The sequence below is a fragment of the Amphiura filiformis genome, chromosome 7, assembly GCF_039555335.1.
Source record: "Amphiura filiformis chromosome 7, Afil_fr2py, whole genome shotgun sequence".
NCBI lineage: Eukaryota > Metazoa > Echinodermata > Ophiuroidea > Amphilepidida > Amphiuridae > Amphiura > Amphiura filiformis.
The window spans coordinates 9885247-9900589 of record NC_092634.1 but is presented as its reverse complement, the minus strand read 5'-3'; positions in this window follow the sequence as shown (position 1 = coordinate 9900589).

Sequence of the window (15343 nt, the reverse complement as noted above, 5' to 3'; positions counted from 1 at the left end):
TGTCCGAGAGGAACGTTGAAGCGGCTCCAAACGAACATTCACGGATACGTTTTCACATGAACAAGTTAATGACGTACCTAACATTTCTATTTATAGACCATCCTAGATTTACATTTATTGTAATATCAGAAATATTGTCCGGCGTAATATGGGCAGGTTGGGTGATATTCCTTGTACCACATGCACTAAACAAAGGAATTCCCGATCAGATGGCATCTTTTCTTTCATCAAGTGGTGCTCTGGGTACAATTATAGGTAGGCTAATAATGGGACCTGTCATCCAAGGTGGTCATGTAACTTCATTTCAATTTTACATCATCTTGGGTTTACTCAACACCGGGGCTTTTTGCTTGGATTTAATTAGTGAAAGTTTTGCGGTGTTAGCTATCCTTGCTTTTATTAATGGTCTCGCGAGTGGAACATTTATTGTACTTAGCTTTTGTGCTGCAGCAGAGATTCTAGGGGATGACAATGCAGTGGGAGGATACAGTGTAATAAGTGTGTTTTTCCCCATTGGAGATCAAATTGGCGGTATACTTTTGGGTAAGTGTAGAATATATTAAAATACATGTGACGATTTAACATAATTAACGATTCCCTTTGGTATGTAAAGACTAACGCACCTATGCCTTATGTATATGTTACTCTCCTTTATCCTGAATTGCCATTCAACATACTTTAACATTCAGCCAAACGTTGAAAAAATACACTCACAAACGTTTGTTATTCCTTATACCAGTGGACTTCGGGTATATATGGTCAATTCCAGCGAAAGCGGGACAACATTCTCTCTATGTTAACTTTCCACTTTAAAATGTCATTAATAAAGGAAATCACGTTATTGATGGAGCATATCATGTCACGTCCAATGTGCTCTCTTTGTGCATATAGGCCTTTACTAGCAAGTCCTACCAGGGGACAAGTTATGATGGCTTAAATGAATTGTCGTTACCCACGAATTCAAAGATAAAGCACCATATATGTCATTGAATGTCCTTCAATCAAAATGAAATTATTACCGTTAGAAAGACGTTTGCATGATCTCTCATCATATGTAAAACGATTGAATTCCACCAAAGTTTGTGGACTCTAGAGGCCATTATGTCAATTTGGCTAATAATTTTGTTACCCGCGTATCAAAACTAAAATGATCGTTCTGAAAAATGGTAAGTGAATATGCCATAAATGACAATATCATGAAACGAAGTTTCGTTCTATAATTCTGAGGTCAAAGTGATTATTTTATGCAAATACGTTTTACCCATAAAATTCCTTAAAATCAAATTTGACGTTACCCACGTATCAACTGTTACCCACGAGTCCAGCAAACATAATTGCCATAACTTAAATTAACATTTAATGACTTTGGACACTGAATTTAGTTTGACAAGCGCTTAAAACTGTAAATCGTAAAAATACGTTCACCGCTTTAAAAAAGAATCTACGACGGTTTAATCTTTTGTTACCCACGAATCCCGAATAGATGCTAACCTTGAAAAACAAGGAGATTGTTTATTTTAAGTTTAAATCAGCACATATTCAAGCCATGGGTATGCTATAATTTTTACAGTACTTACAGTTTATGCACCTAAGAAACGCAAACCCCAAACGGTACTATAGTACTTGTAGCTTTACCCACGAATTCGGCGTTACCCACGAATCCAAGGATTTACTCGTAAATTATATGTTTCATATGCATCTTAACATTTTGAAAACATGCGAAATAGGTTCCAAAACAGTCCTGTTTAATAGCGTCCTCTTGAAGGCATACTGAAGCTGTATCATGAAGTTTTGATTGATTATCCTAAATTACCATTTTTGGGAAAATGCAATTGGTTAGAGAAACAGGAATCATTGAAACACAATGGAGGAATAACCGCATGATGGTTTCCAACCTTCTGTAATATTTTCTATTTTGCCGCTTACCAATACATACCTTCAAATATGTGTTACCCACGAACATTTTGGTTACCCACGAATCCCTACTTAAATTATAGTTAACAATGTATTGATAGTGTTTTAGTTCATAGGAACTGTCAAACACGAGTTAATAGAATATTGCTGCATGAAAATATGGAATGATTTTACTAAAATAATAATATAAAACTGTTTGCTCTGTCTATTTGAATTTGGAAACTTCATTATTCTCAACATTTTTATACCCAAAATGCCATAATGATCCATTCTAAATATTCCATGTAGTTTGTGTTTGATTAAAATTCATTTTAGTGCCAATGCAGCCTGAATTATTGGCATACGGAAAAGTATTTTTTATTTTTTATTAAAAAAAATTAATAGGAATTGCTATTTTCCAGACGCTATTTTCCAGACGCTGTTACCCACGAATCCATCCGAGATCCTCATCATGCGACGAGATACAAAATCTAACTTAATATTTATATGAAGCATTTATTCTAATCTTTCGAAATAATACAGTAATGTTAAATGATAGCCACTTTGGAAAGAGTTCGAAGAATTGACACAATCTTAACTGTACACCTGGTTCTTTCTTAAAATTTTTAATAACCAAAATATTTCTTTGTAGATATATGTAATAAAATTCTATTTTACGTTCAAAGTCTTCACCGATTTCTAGTGTATATGAGTCACACATAAAATATTGAAAGATATTAAAGAAAGTGAAATTTTATGGTGTACAACAGGTGAAAAAGGCTTGAATTCGTGGGTAACATGCATATGCGCATTTAACACTTTATTTGGTCTAGCAAGAAAAGTTATTTTTCAATCCGATGGCACTTCCACCTGATGATTCACTAGATATGATCGTCTCATTTGATAAGTCTAGAATTGAAAAGGAAAACATTTTCAAAATGGCCCCCCAGAGAGAATTTTGTCCCGCTTTGGCTGGAATTGACCATATATATAAATACGCTTTTATAAATGCGCATGTGACATCTACAAGTCGCCATACCGTGTTCAACGATGTAAGGTACCCAGATGTACACAAATTCCACACGCAAATGTATAGGCGAAAATGACAGGTTACAAGGAAAATTGCTTTTGCATTGATTGATTGCAGAGGGCAAACTAATTTGACCCGAAACATGAACTCTTTATTTGGATTTTCCATTACGGAAAAAAAAATTAATGACGGAAAAGCTTGATATAGCTGATTTAAAAACTTATATTTCATTATTTCCGTGCTAAATGGGCGTGGCAATCAAACCTCTAGCGTTCCTTGCCAGTGCTAGCCACGAAACAAGGTCACAACGGTAGCCACTCTCTCAATGGTCGACATTTCAGTGATTTACAGTGATGTAATGCAAATATGGCGCTGGCCATCTGGTCACGTGCGCATTTATAAAAGCGCATTTATATAACCGAAGTCTACTGTATACCATAATAACATTTCGCTAAGAAACGTGTTGTCCTAATTCTTCATGCAGACTTACATTTTCAATTTACAAATCATTTTTCAAAATGTGCAAAGTATCAAAATGGTGGTTTGCCGTAAACCATCGATTTTAATATTAAAATGACCAAAAGAATATTGAATTACTGCGTAATTATTTCATAACTATGTGTGCAGTTTGTTGTGTTCAACAAAGTAAAAATCAATATTTACAATTAGTTAGATAGGACTTAGAATACTTGATTGCATCGCAGCTCTTTTCTTCTTTTTCAACAGGTTATTATCTTGGCATGGGATCGAGTAAAAGCTTCCTATTCCTTGGTGGTGTTTCTGCATTAATTGTTATCGTCAATGCTTTTGCATTATTGGTTCCAATTAGTACAAGCGAAAGAGTGTAGAAGGGCGGTCTGAGGGGACTACAAAATTTGTCACAGGAGTTTATCTTTCAAATTTGCAACTTAATACTCCGTTGGTGAGCGACGGCGATTGGTATTTCACCGAACGCAAGAAAAGGAGCCCAATCTGATTGGCTAGGAATCGATTGCTAGATCGCTCAGTGCTGAAGTACAAACTCAAAATGTAGAGATGTATTCAATTCGATACAAATCAATATTCTATTATTGACGCAGATAAAGAAAGTTGCATAGTGTCACGATAGCTCTCGATATAGTGCATTACGTATTATATACTTGTGATTTAATATTCTATAGAGCACGTTGATCTGAGTTTTATATGATTTTAATTCTCAAACAGTTGAATACATGGTGTCCCAGAAAAAATTACTGGGCATCAGAATCCAAAAATCTAAAAATGAGCGTGTAGCCCATCTTATTCTGCATCTTATACGCTAATTTTACTGAAATCGGTTGACTGATTACGAAGAAATGAGCGATTACATAACGCATGCGTCAATTCGCTTCATTCCAAGTTTGAAAGAAAGATCATTCAACACAATGAGCACTAGTGATTAATTGTCAATGGGCTTCATATTTTGTTCGATGAAATCCTTTTCGCTCTTTTTAAACAATCTGTTTCTTGCAAAAACAGTTAATTAGGTTGTGTTCAAATTTGCGCGATATTCAAAATGAAAGCTTGCATGTAAGATGATGCCCGGTACTTGTAAATATCTTTTTTCGTTAATGTTGATAAAAATGTTGCATAAAGAACTATTGCATAAAGAATTCCAGCTGGCTTAAAAAAATTTCTCACACACATTAAGAAATTGTAATGCAAAGTTAAAAGTTTTTAAAACTTCAACATTAATTAGAGAATAAACGATAGGAATTTTTATTTTGCCTATCCTCTACCGTGTGATAGACGACAGGCAGGTCCAATATTTTGAGTAGTGGATGCCGGCGCACTATCATAGGTAGAGGATAGGCAAAATAAAAATTCCTATGGTTTATTCTCATTCTTAGTCAGTTTAATATTATTTTAATAACTGTAAACAATTTTTTTAAAGTAAAAACTAAGTTACTGTCATAAAAATTTCCCTCATTATAAAATGAACGAAACTTGTTTACAACTTTACGTATTCTGTTGCGCGTACTGCTAGCGCGTTCGTGTATTCCGCACTAGTCTACGCATCCAGCGCGGTACGTTACATACGCGCACCTCTACACGCGTGTTACGCATTATCAAGACGCATGATGACGTGGGGTCGTCTACAGCCTGATAGACGGCACCCAAAATCATGCGATTGTCCAATCAGAAATGTGTCTACGAACTAGACCACTCCCACTGACTAAGAATGTTGCATGGTATCAAAAATCACACGTAAAGCTGTAAGCAATTGATCATTGTCATTCTTGGCTCAAATGTTCTTCGGAAAATATGACATATTTGCAGAAAGTTGGAAAGCTTCCAATTGCAGAAATCAAAGTTTTCTCGGACAAACTGTTATTAATCTTCAGTGAAAGCATGAATAACATAACACCCTAATGTGGACTAAATTTAATGAGATGCACAAACTTTAGGAAGCGGTGAGCGAGTATGAGTATGAAAAATGCACCTGTTGATCAAACTTAGAATGAACTCCTTCGATGTGCGCATTATCAGTCCCAGAACAACGCCAAATATGGATTAAAAGACCTTTGACCTTGGATGTACAACAGCATGTTATGATCTAATGGGAAACTGTGCACATCAACAAACACCATTTCTATCAAAAAGGCAACAGCCGATATAATTTGAAACCACATAAATTACTAGAGTTGGTTCTTCTCTTGGATTTGGACCAAGCTTTAGAATATCGAATGTTGCGTTTTGAAATAAAACAAACAAGAAATTTATCACCCATTGTAAAAGATATGGCACATGTACCGAATACATGTACATACATTGGCTGACCTTGTGGATTTCCTGGCCCAGCCATGTTAACCACATAAGGAGATTATACGATTAACCTAGTGCAGCTATTATCATAGCAGGGTATTATTATGTAATACTCCTGATCTTGGCGCTCTCTTGGACTGATTATGTAATCGTTCATTTCTTCGCAATCAGTCAACCGAATCAAATGAAATTTTAGTATGTGATGCACAATAAAATAGGCTATGCGCTACATTTTAAATGTTTTGATTCTGATGTCTATTTCTCAACTTACGTCCAATTTTTTTCTGGGACACCCTGTATAATTATCACAATTGTGACGTGTCATGTCAAAAGGAGACACTTTTGGGCAGGTTATCAATTTTGAGGTTTTTACATATCTTAAATATAGAGATATTTTGTTCCACAACGCTGTTTTCCCCAATTAAATCGGACATTGCTAAGCAAAGATATTGAGTTCGTAAGTTATGGTATTACAAAATTGGAAATTGAGATATCGGCTTTTAGAAATATTATTGACAATGTTCAGAGTAGGAATTACCTTGAAAAATGTCTCCAAAAATACAAGATGCCAGTTATATTCCGGTCTGAAACTATCGGACAATATTTTTAACATTAATAACATCACAAATTCGCAACACCAAATTGTGAAAAAAATCACCCCGGGCAGACTTTTGGTTATTTCTCCATTTACGATCCTGTCCAAAAGTGTCTCCTTTTGACATGACACGTCACAATTTTAATGTACGATTTAAAAATCGTAATGTATAAAATGCAGTAAACTATATGCGTATAACGACAACAGCAATCGCCTATTAGTGTATTGAATTTCCAGTTAGTGTATTGAAAACAAAACCTGGGTTTTACCTGACAACAAATCGAATGTTCTTGTAATGGCAACATCATATGGGGTACTGAGCCCGGGTACTGAGCAGGCGCAAATCGTAAAAACATGTAGAATAGAAACTCTGTGGTATCTCACATCGTGTAAATGGTATGCTTAGCCTGAATCGCTCGGCATATCTCGAACAAAATCGCCATGCGTACCTTTTGAAAAACGAGAGGATTCGCCGTACTATCACGGCAATTTTTGACACGAAGATATAGGGATAGGGATGATGACGCTGTGGCCCGGTCGCTGTGCCTCTCCGTACTGAATTTAGGTTGGGAGTGATAGGTTTGATTAACCCATCTATTACTGGAGATATTCTATGAAAAGACTTCAGGGTGTAACTTAACTATTATGATGTTTGTGAGCCATCTCATCTCAAAGGGTGCATAGTGCAGTTTTGTCCACGGCAAATTCACCGTGACCTTTTCAACCATAAACTTGCTTAGTGAAGATTAAACCGAAATAATATGCAGTACTAAACCATTATAGTAATCGATTGTCCAATGCACATTTCTTACCACGTGATAATATTAATCCAATGAGCGATCGAATTGTCCGCTAGGGTCGACTAATCCAATCGATAATGACGCTATTGACATGTACGGGTGGAGCTTCACTGAGTTTTGAGGATTTTTCACTGGTTTGCTATCATTTACTCATCAAGGCGCTCCACCGTTATTATAAGGACTATGCTAATAATTTAAAGATTGACATGTAGAAAATAAACCATACTTGATTGACAGAAAGTACTAAATTTGTACCTATTACGGTTTGGTGGCACTCCTCTTCCAAACGCGACCAAGTCAGGGCGGCCCGGTGAAGCAAAATGTGCATTGGATTAACACGGGAGTTTGGATAAGATAGTAGATTTCCTTTCTCATACGAATGCATGCTCCCCCGTTATTAAAGCTTGTACCGGATTAAAAAGTCAGATATTTTAAAAAGAATAAGTAATTGAAACATAGAGCAAGTACTAAAATCAGAGCTTTTATACTTTTTGATATATGACGCTAACTAGTTCATCTCCTATACCCACAGCACAGCGCTACTAGTACGGGTCAATTACCTATGTGAGTGCCCCTGTGTTGTGTGCATACATGTAGTTAACAATAACTGCATGATCCGTTTATCATACTATTATTTTGCGACTGCCGTGATATATTTCTTAACCTTTGAAAATAATACGGATGGTCAGAGACGTTCAGCTCCAGAGTCCTTCAGCTCCAGATAGTTCAGCTCTGTTGTCGTTCAACTCTAGAATCGACCTACTCCAGAACCATCAGTTTTTGGGACGTTATGTTATCGATTAATTCATGAGGACGTTCGAAATTAGTATTCTGTACAAGTACATGTATTTAACCCGATAATTTTCTACCCGGGTTTTCTACCTTGGTCATTTCGATCCTAACCTTGGCAATATGAATACCGTTAAATCATACGATTGTCGGGGGGGGCACTCCACTTTGGAGGTGACGAGTCGAGTAGGCAGGCCCGTACGCGGGGTAGGGGGTGCAACCCCCCAAATTTAGTATACAAAAAGTCCCAAAATTTCAGAATTTGCGAGCGTAGCGATCAAAAAAATTACGCTTTTTTGGACAAAAGGTCCGAATTTTGGAAAAGTCCACTTTTCAAAAAATCGCCCCCTTGAAAAAAAATCAGCACCCCCAATGAAATCCTGCGTACGGGCTTGCGAGTAGGTTATGTATGGTTGTTAAGGCCCTCTTTTTCAGCGTCGCTGTCACCCAACACTGTCCAAAGACCCCATAATTTTTATTTGTTTACGAATACACGCTCTGTCACCAGAAGATCCCCTATTTTTCCATTTAATTTTAATCTATCAACTAAAGACCCTTATTTGAAAAGCAACTTTCATTTATCACTGATTTCGTTAGTTATTTTGAAAAAGCAAAGAAATGTGACTGTCCACCACGAACCAGCTGTAAAGTCGGCACCAGTCAATTTTGTTTTATTTCGTGTTTAGAAAATATATATCATAAGCCCTCAAATTTTTTTTTAATTCTGGTTTTTACACGATTGTAATGTACTTTAGTCAATAAAGATACTCTGCAAAAATCAAGACTTTAGGTGCTGTAGTTTTGTCAAAATCCGAGATTTTGAATAAAACGATGGAACCGGCGTTTTATTATTACGATGGAAATATTAGTCGAACACGTATGCACATGATGCACAGTACGTACACGGCATGCGGGATAAACATACACACACACCCCGAGGATCGTACCGTATTACAACCGCGGGAGTAACATGCATGTGCGCTTGTAGTAAATTCCAATTTTCTATGCTTTACCTCACTTGTTCGGCTCAAAATTAAAAGGGGACATATCTGACAGTAAAAGCTAACATTTTATGAAAAATAAATACCAATCTATTTTTTTTTACAGAAATGTTATAATATGGCTTTATCTTACTGCATTTGGAATAGGGATGAATTGAGGATAATTGCTCTGGGCACGATTATAGGTAGGCTACTAATGGTACCTGTCGTCCAAGGTGGTCATGTAACTACAATTCAATTTTACATCATCTTGGGTTTACTCAACACTGTGGCGTTTTGTTCGGATATAATTAGTGAAAGTTTTGCGGTGTTAGCCGTGTTAGCTTTCATTAATTAATGCTGGTGGAACATTGATTGTACTTGGCTTTTGTGCCGCATCAGATATTTTAGGCGACGACAATGCAGTGGGAGGATACAGTGTAATAGCTATGTGTTTCCCCATTGGAGATCAAATTGGCGGTATACTTTTGGGTAACTGTTAGAATATATTAAAATACATGTGACGATTTGACATAATTAACTATTACGACTAACGCTGCTTGCAATTCAGCCATTAACATTAATCCACAACGTAGAAAAAATTACACTCACAAACGTTTGTTATTTCCTTATACGACCGTATCATAATCTATATAATAATACTGGTAGTCTGTGACTCTGTCTGTGCCTCTGTCTGTGACTCTGTCTGTGCCTCTGTCTGTGACTCTGTCTGTCCGCCTATTTTCTCGGAGACTAGGGGTCGCACGTTCCTCAAACTTGGTGGGTGGGTGCAGTTTGCCCTCAGACAGAACAAGTTTGTATTGGTTAGTGGGTCAAGGTCACTCAAGGTCATCCAGGGGTCAAATTAGTAAAAACTGTTTTTCTCAGAGACTGGGGGTTGCACATTCCTCAAACTTGACGGGTGGGTGCGTCTTGACCCGGGACAGAACAACTTTGTATTGGTTAGTGGGTCAAGGTCACCAGAGGTCATCTAGGGGTCAAATTAGTAAAAACTGTCATATGGGCATGCAACTTGGTGGGTAGGTGCATCTTGACCTAAGACGGAACAAGTTTGTATTGCTTAGTGGGTCAAGGTCACCCAGGGGTCATCTGAGGTCAAATTAGTAAAAACTGTTTTCCGCCTATTTTCTCAGAGACTAGGGGTCGCACGTTCCTCAAACTTGGTGGGTGGGTGCATCTGGACCTCAGACAGAACAAGTTTGTTTCGGTAAGTGAACCAAGATCACCCGAGGTCATCCAGGGGTCATATAAGGTCAAATTAGTAAAACTGTCGTATGGGCATGAAACTTGGTGGGTACAGTCAACTTTTAGAGTCAAATTTTGGACGGTCATTTTGGGGTCATCCAAGGTCAAATTACTAAAAACTGTTGTATGGGCATGAAACGTGGTGGGTACAGTCAACATTTAGAGCCAAATTTTGGAAGGTCATTTCGAGGTCACAAGGGGTCATCTGAGGTCAAATTAGTAAAAACTGTCCTATGGGCATAAAACTTGGTGGGTACAATCTCCATCAGCCAGGTAATCGCGACAGCCGAGAACCGCCAAATACGGGTAACCGCCTAGTAACATTTAATTCGCTAAGAAACGTGTTGCCCTAATTCTTCATGCAAACTTACATTATTTTTCAATTTAAAAATCATTTTTCAAAATGTGCAAAGCATCAAAATGGTGTAGTCACCTAGGTTTCATTATCATTGAGGTATAGGACTTTTTATTTTTTCGGAGAAGAGCAGGTAAGGCTACTACTTGATTATATTTCTACATGTTCATACTACTAGACCATGGGACATCTGCAGCTATCGTTCAGTTTCGTTCTCCCCAGCTGGGCCGAACAGGATAACCATTCAGATACATCAGTAATATTATTTTATTGTACATTTCACCTTTTTCCAAGAGTAATATTTGCACGTTGGCATGAAATTGGCTTCAGAAGTCTCGAAATTAATGCTGAATATTTGTGAAAGAGGTAGCGAAAATCAACCAATCACTATCAGCGATAAGCTATATGAGCACATTTCCACTTAACCAATCAGAGCGTTCATCATAAAAGGTCTCGGTGTGAGCAATGAATGAAAAACACTATATGGCAGCAATTATTGTACAGCGCCCAGAACGCATGACACCATGTATATACATACTCTGAAAATTTTAGAAAATTCGCACGAGTCCGTTTTTTTAAATCACATTTTTGTTCCTAAAATGGGGGTTATAGCGCCCTCAAAGTAAAACTCAGTATGGACAATTGGTTATATAGGACTTATTTTACTTGATCGTATCTCAGCTCTATTCTTCTTTTTCAACAGGTTATTTTGTTGGCATGGTATCGAGTACAAGTTTCCTATTGCTTGGTGGTGTTTTTGCATTAATTGTTATCGTCAATGCTGTTGCATTATTGGTTCCAATTAATACAAGCGAAAAAAGTGTACTGAAGGGTCTACACGAATCTGTCACATCTTTCAAATTTGAAAGTGTTTATCATCGCTGTGCGTGCCTCACCGTACTGAATTTTAGGTTGGGAATGATAGGTTTGATTAACTCATCTATTATGGGAGCTATTCTATAAAACGTCTATAGGGTGTAACCTAACTATTATGATGTTTGTGAGCCATCCATCTCACAGGCAGTAATCGTTTATCAGACTATTATTTTACCGGCAAAAACCGAACCCTGCCTTTTCAAATAATACGGATGATTAGGGACGTTCAACTCCAGGGACGTTCAGCTCCAGAGTCCTTCAGCTCCAGATAGTTTCAGCTCCAAAGTCGTTCAGCTCTCGAGACTTTCAACTCCATCCAGAGAATCGATCGGCTACAGAGACGTTCCGCGCCAGAATCGTTCAGCTCTAGAGACGTTCAACTCCATCCAGAGAATTGATCGGCTCCAGAGACGTTCAGCTCCAGAGTCGTTCAGCTCCAGATAGGTTCAGCTCCATTGTCGTTCAGCTCTAGAGACGTTCAACTCCATCCAGAGAATCGATTGGCTCCAGAGACGTTCAGCTCCAGAGACGTTCAGCTCCAGAGTCGTTCAGCTCCAGAGTGCTTCAGCTCCAGATACGTTCAGCTCCAGAGTCCTTCAGCTCCAGAGTCCTTCAGCTCCAGAGACGTTCAGCTCCAGAGTCTTTCAGCTCCAGAGTCCTTCAGCTCCAGAGTGCTTCAGCTCCAGATACGTTCAGCTCCAGAGTCCTTCAGCTCCAGATAGGTTCAGCTCCATTGTCGTTCAGCTCCAGAGACGTTCAACTCCATCCAGAGAATCGATTGGCTCCAGAGACGTTCAGCTCCATAATCTTTCAGCTCCAGTCATTCAACTCAGTCTAGAATCGACCAACTCCAGAAGCTTCCAGAGCCATTCAGTTTTTGGGACGTTATGTTATCGATTAATTTACGAGGACGTTCAAAATTAGTATTCGTACAAGTACTTGTATATAACCCGATAATTTTCTACCTTTTGGTCATACCTTCAAAGCGGCAATATGAATACCGTTAAATCGTACGATTGTTCCCTAGCTGCGATCGGACGTTCTCGCTCAATACGATCTACAGAGACAAAGAGCCATTAATTTTATTGGGCCGGATAGAGTGGTGATGATCATTATTGTGTAATGGTATTAAGTTCCTTTATTACTAACATAGATATAGACAATTCATCCGATATGCCAACCAGTCTCATAAGTGAGATGGGTGGCTCATAAACATCATATAATTATATAGATTGATACCTCATAATATCCGTCTCATTCAAGTCCAACTGGTATGCATATTGGATAAGTAAAAGGTATGAAACTACCGTGAAATATTTAAAATTTGACGAGCTTTCGCGCGAGCAAAAAAAAACCCCGCATCTAACGACGGAAACCGGGCCAATCAACGTTCTTTCCTGAAGGAGTTAATGTTCCTAAATTGAAAATCAGTTGCTGTTCATCTTTCGAGTAGAACTGATAGGATGATTAGATAATAGTCAAGTCAAATTTTGAAATAACCCACCAATAATTCCTGGCTCAAATGTTCTTCGGAAAGTTAAAATATAACATATTTGCACAACCTAAAGAATTAAAGATGGAAAGCTTCCAATTGCAGAAATCAATGTTTTCTCGGACAAACTAATATTCATCGTCAGTGAAAGCATGAATAAAATAACACCGACGGATTATAAAATAGACAATGTGGACTGAATTTAACGAGATACACTGACTTTAGGAAGCAGTGAACGAGTGTGAAAAAAGAGCTTTTGACCAAACTTGGAATGAACTGCATTAATGTGCGCATTATGTAATCGTTAATTTCTTCGCAACCAGTCAACCGAATCAAATACAATTTTCATATGTGATGCACAATAAAAAATATGCTATGCGTTATATTTTAAATGTTTGGATTCTGATGTCTATTTCTCGACTTCCGGGCTCGACTTACGTTCAATTTTATTCACTCGGTATTTTTTCTGGGACACCCTGTATGACAACGATTGGATGCGCGTTGCCTGTATTTTACAGTAAGCCTACTTAATTAAGACCAAGGAAGTATTTTCCGAAAGGTGGGGAGGGGAATTGATATTGCGCCCCATCCCAAAATGTGGAGGGACATGCCCCCCCCCGGATTGACACCCATATTCTTCCCATCGGCAGATAATAATATTTCTATAAATTATCGGGTTAAACATAAGCCCGGAACATAAGAAAAACAGATATTTTCTGTAAAAATCACACATACCCGACTCACTTGATTGCCCCTATCACAAACAATGCTGGACCTATGCCGTGTTCTATGAGCTTGGAGATTGAGGGCAGCATATAAAGAAGTTAATGTGGTGTTTCGTTTTGCCCAGTGTTCCACTTTACCCCGGTTTCCCCTTCCCAGTTTTGCTCTGTGGTTCTTCCTTTGATTTGGTAATTTGCACATTATTTAAATTTAACCTGTTGTTACCACAACTCTTGTATCTCTTTTCTGTTATTTGCAATAACATTCCAAAACGTTTTGTCAAGAAGCTGAAAAGTACGTTTTATAAATTCATTTGGAATGGAGGAATGACAGAGTTTTATATCATTTTGTAATGATAAAATGGTGGTCCTCTAATGATTGACCTTCTTGTATTCTCACAGGCTCAAAAAAATTGTGTGGGTTAAGCAGCTGCTTTATCCTAATTATTCTATTTTGGGATATCCCTTGAACTTTCTGTTTTATCTAATTTTTAAGCCAGATTATACTGTTTTGTTGAAGGCGGATGCTCCAGATTGTGTTTTAAATTCCCTTAAATACCAAATTTTTAGCTAATTGAGACTATCAAATTGTGGTATTTATACAAAAGCGAAGATTAAGAAAAATTTAAACTGGTCTGATTTCCATCTCCAGGACCCACTTTGGTGGAATAAAGATGTTTTTCTTTTACCCTTTTTGGGATGGTAAAGGGATCCATTTATATTTCAGATCTTTATATGGGTCACACTTGTGAAAATTTGGTTTTAGAATTTGATATTTTCATTAAAGACAGGAGAAAATACCCAGAAAATACAACTCTTTAATGAATGGGATATATTTGGACTGGTTCCAGAACCCTGAGAACATTCAAGAAAACATTTTTGATGCTATTTCTGTTTCGCCTTTGGAGGCAGAGAAGGTTTCAAAACATGTCTTCTCAACTCTTAAGAACCAAGCCGTTGTTGAAGCTGAAAACAAATGGGTTGATTGTCTCTATGTGTTTGATAAAATTGAATGGAACTGTGTGCATAGTAGCAATTTTAAAATGTACTATTGAAACCCAGTTACGGTCTTTTTATTTTAAAGCTTTTTACAGGGCCATTTGTACAAATACTTTTCTTCATAGAATTGGTAGGGTGGAGTCACCAGTGTTACTTTTGTAATGAATTGTCCGAAACAATTTTGTATTTATTTTGTGAATGCAAGAGTGTGTCTCCTATGTGAGATGAACTATGTTTTTATATCATTTATTCATATTATATGATAAAATGTTTATCAGAAATACCTCAGAACATGACATGTCCTTTTTCTGTGCCTTAAATTTTACATTCATAAATGCAGATTCATTAGTTCCAATGCTTTTCTAAGTATGGTCAAAATCAAGCAGAAAATTGAGCATAAAATTGCTGAAAGGAAAGGTAGGCTAAACTGCAGCTCAGCTCCATTTAAAAAATGGGACCTGTAGACATCAACATGGGGGGCGGGGTGATTATATGAAACCCAGCTCTTCACAATATGGGGGATTTATTCATGCAAGCGTAGTGTCCTATAGGTCCTCCTAAGGCTTAAAAAAATTGTTTTGATTGGCGTAACAAACTTTTTAAGCTATAAATTTAGTTTGATAAAGGCTTTGGAACTTTTTTTTTTTAAATTAATTAATTTTTATTTATTTTTTGCAACAAAAAAAAAAAAAAAAAAAGTTAGGGTCGGGCCTAATTTTAGGGTAGGTCGGGTCACGCCAGTCGAAAAAAAAAATTGTCAGG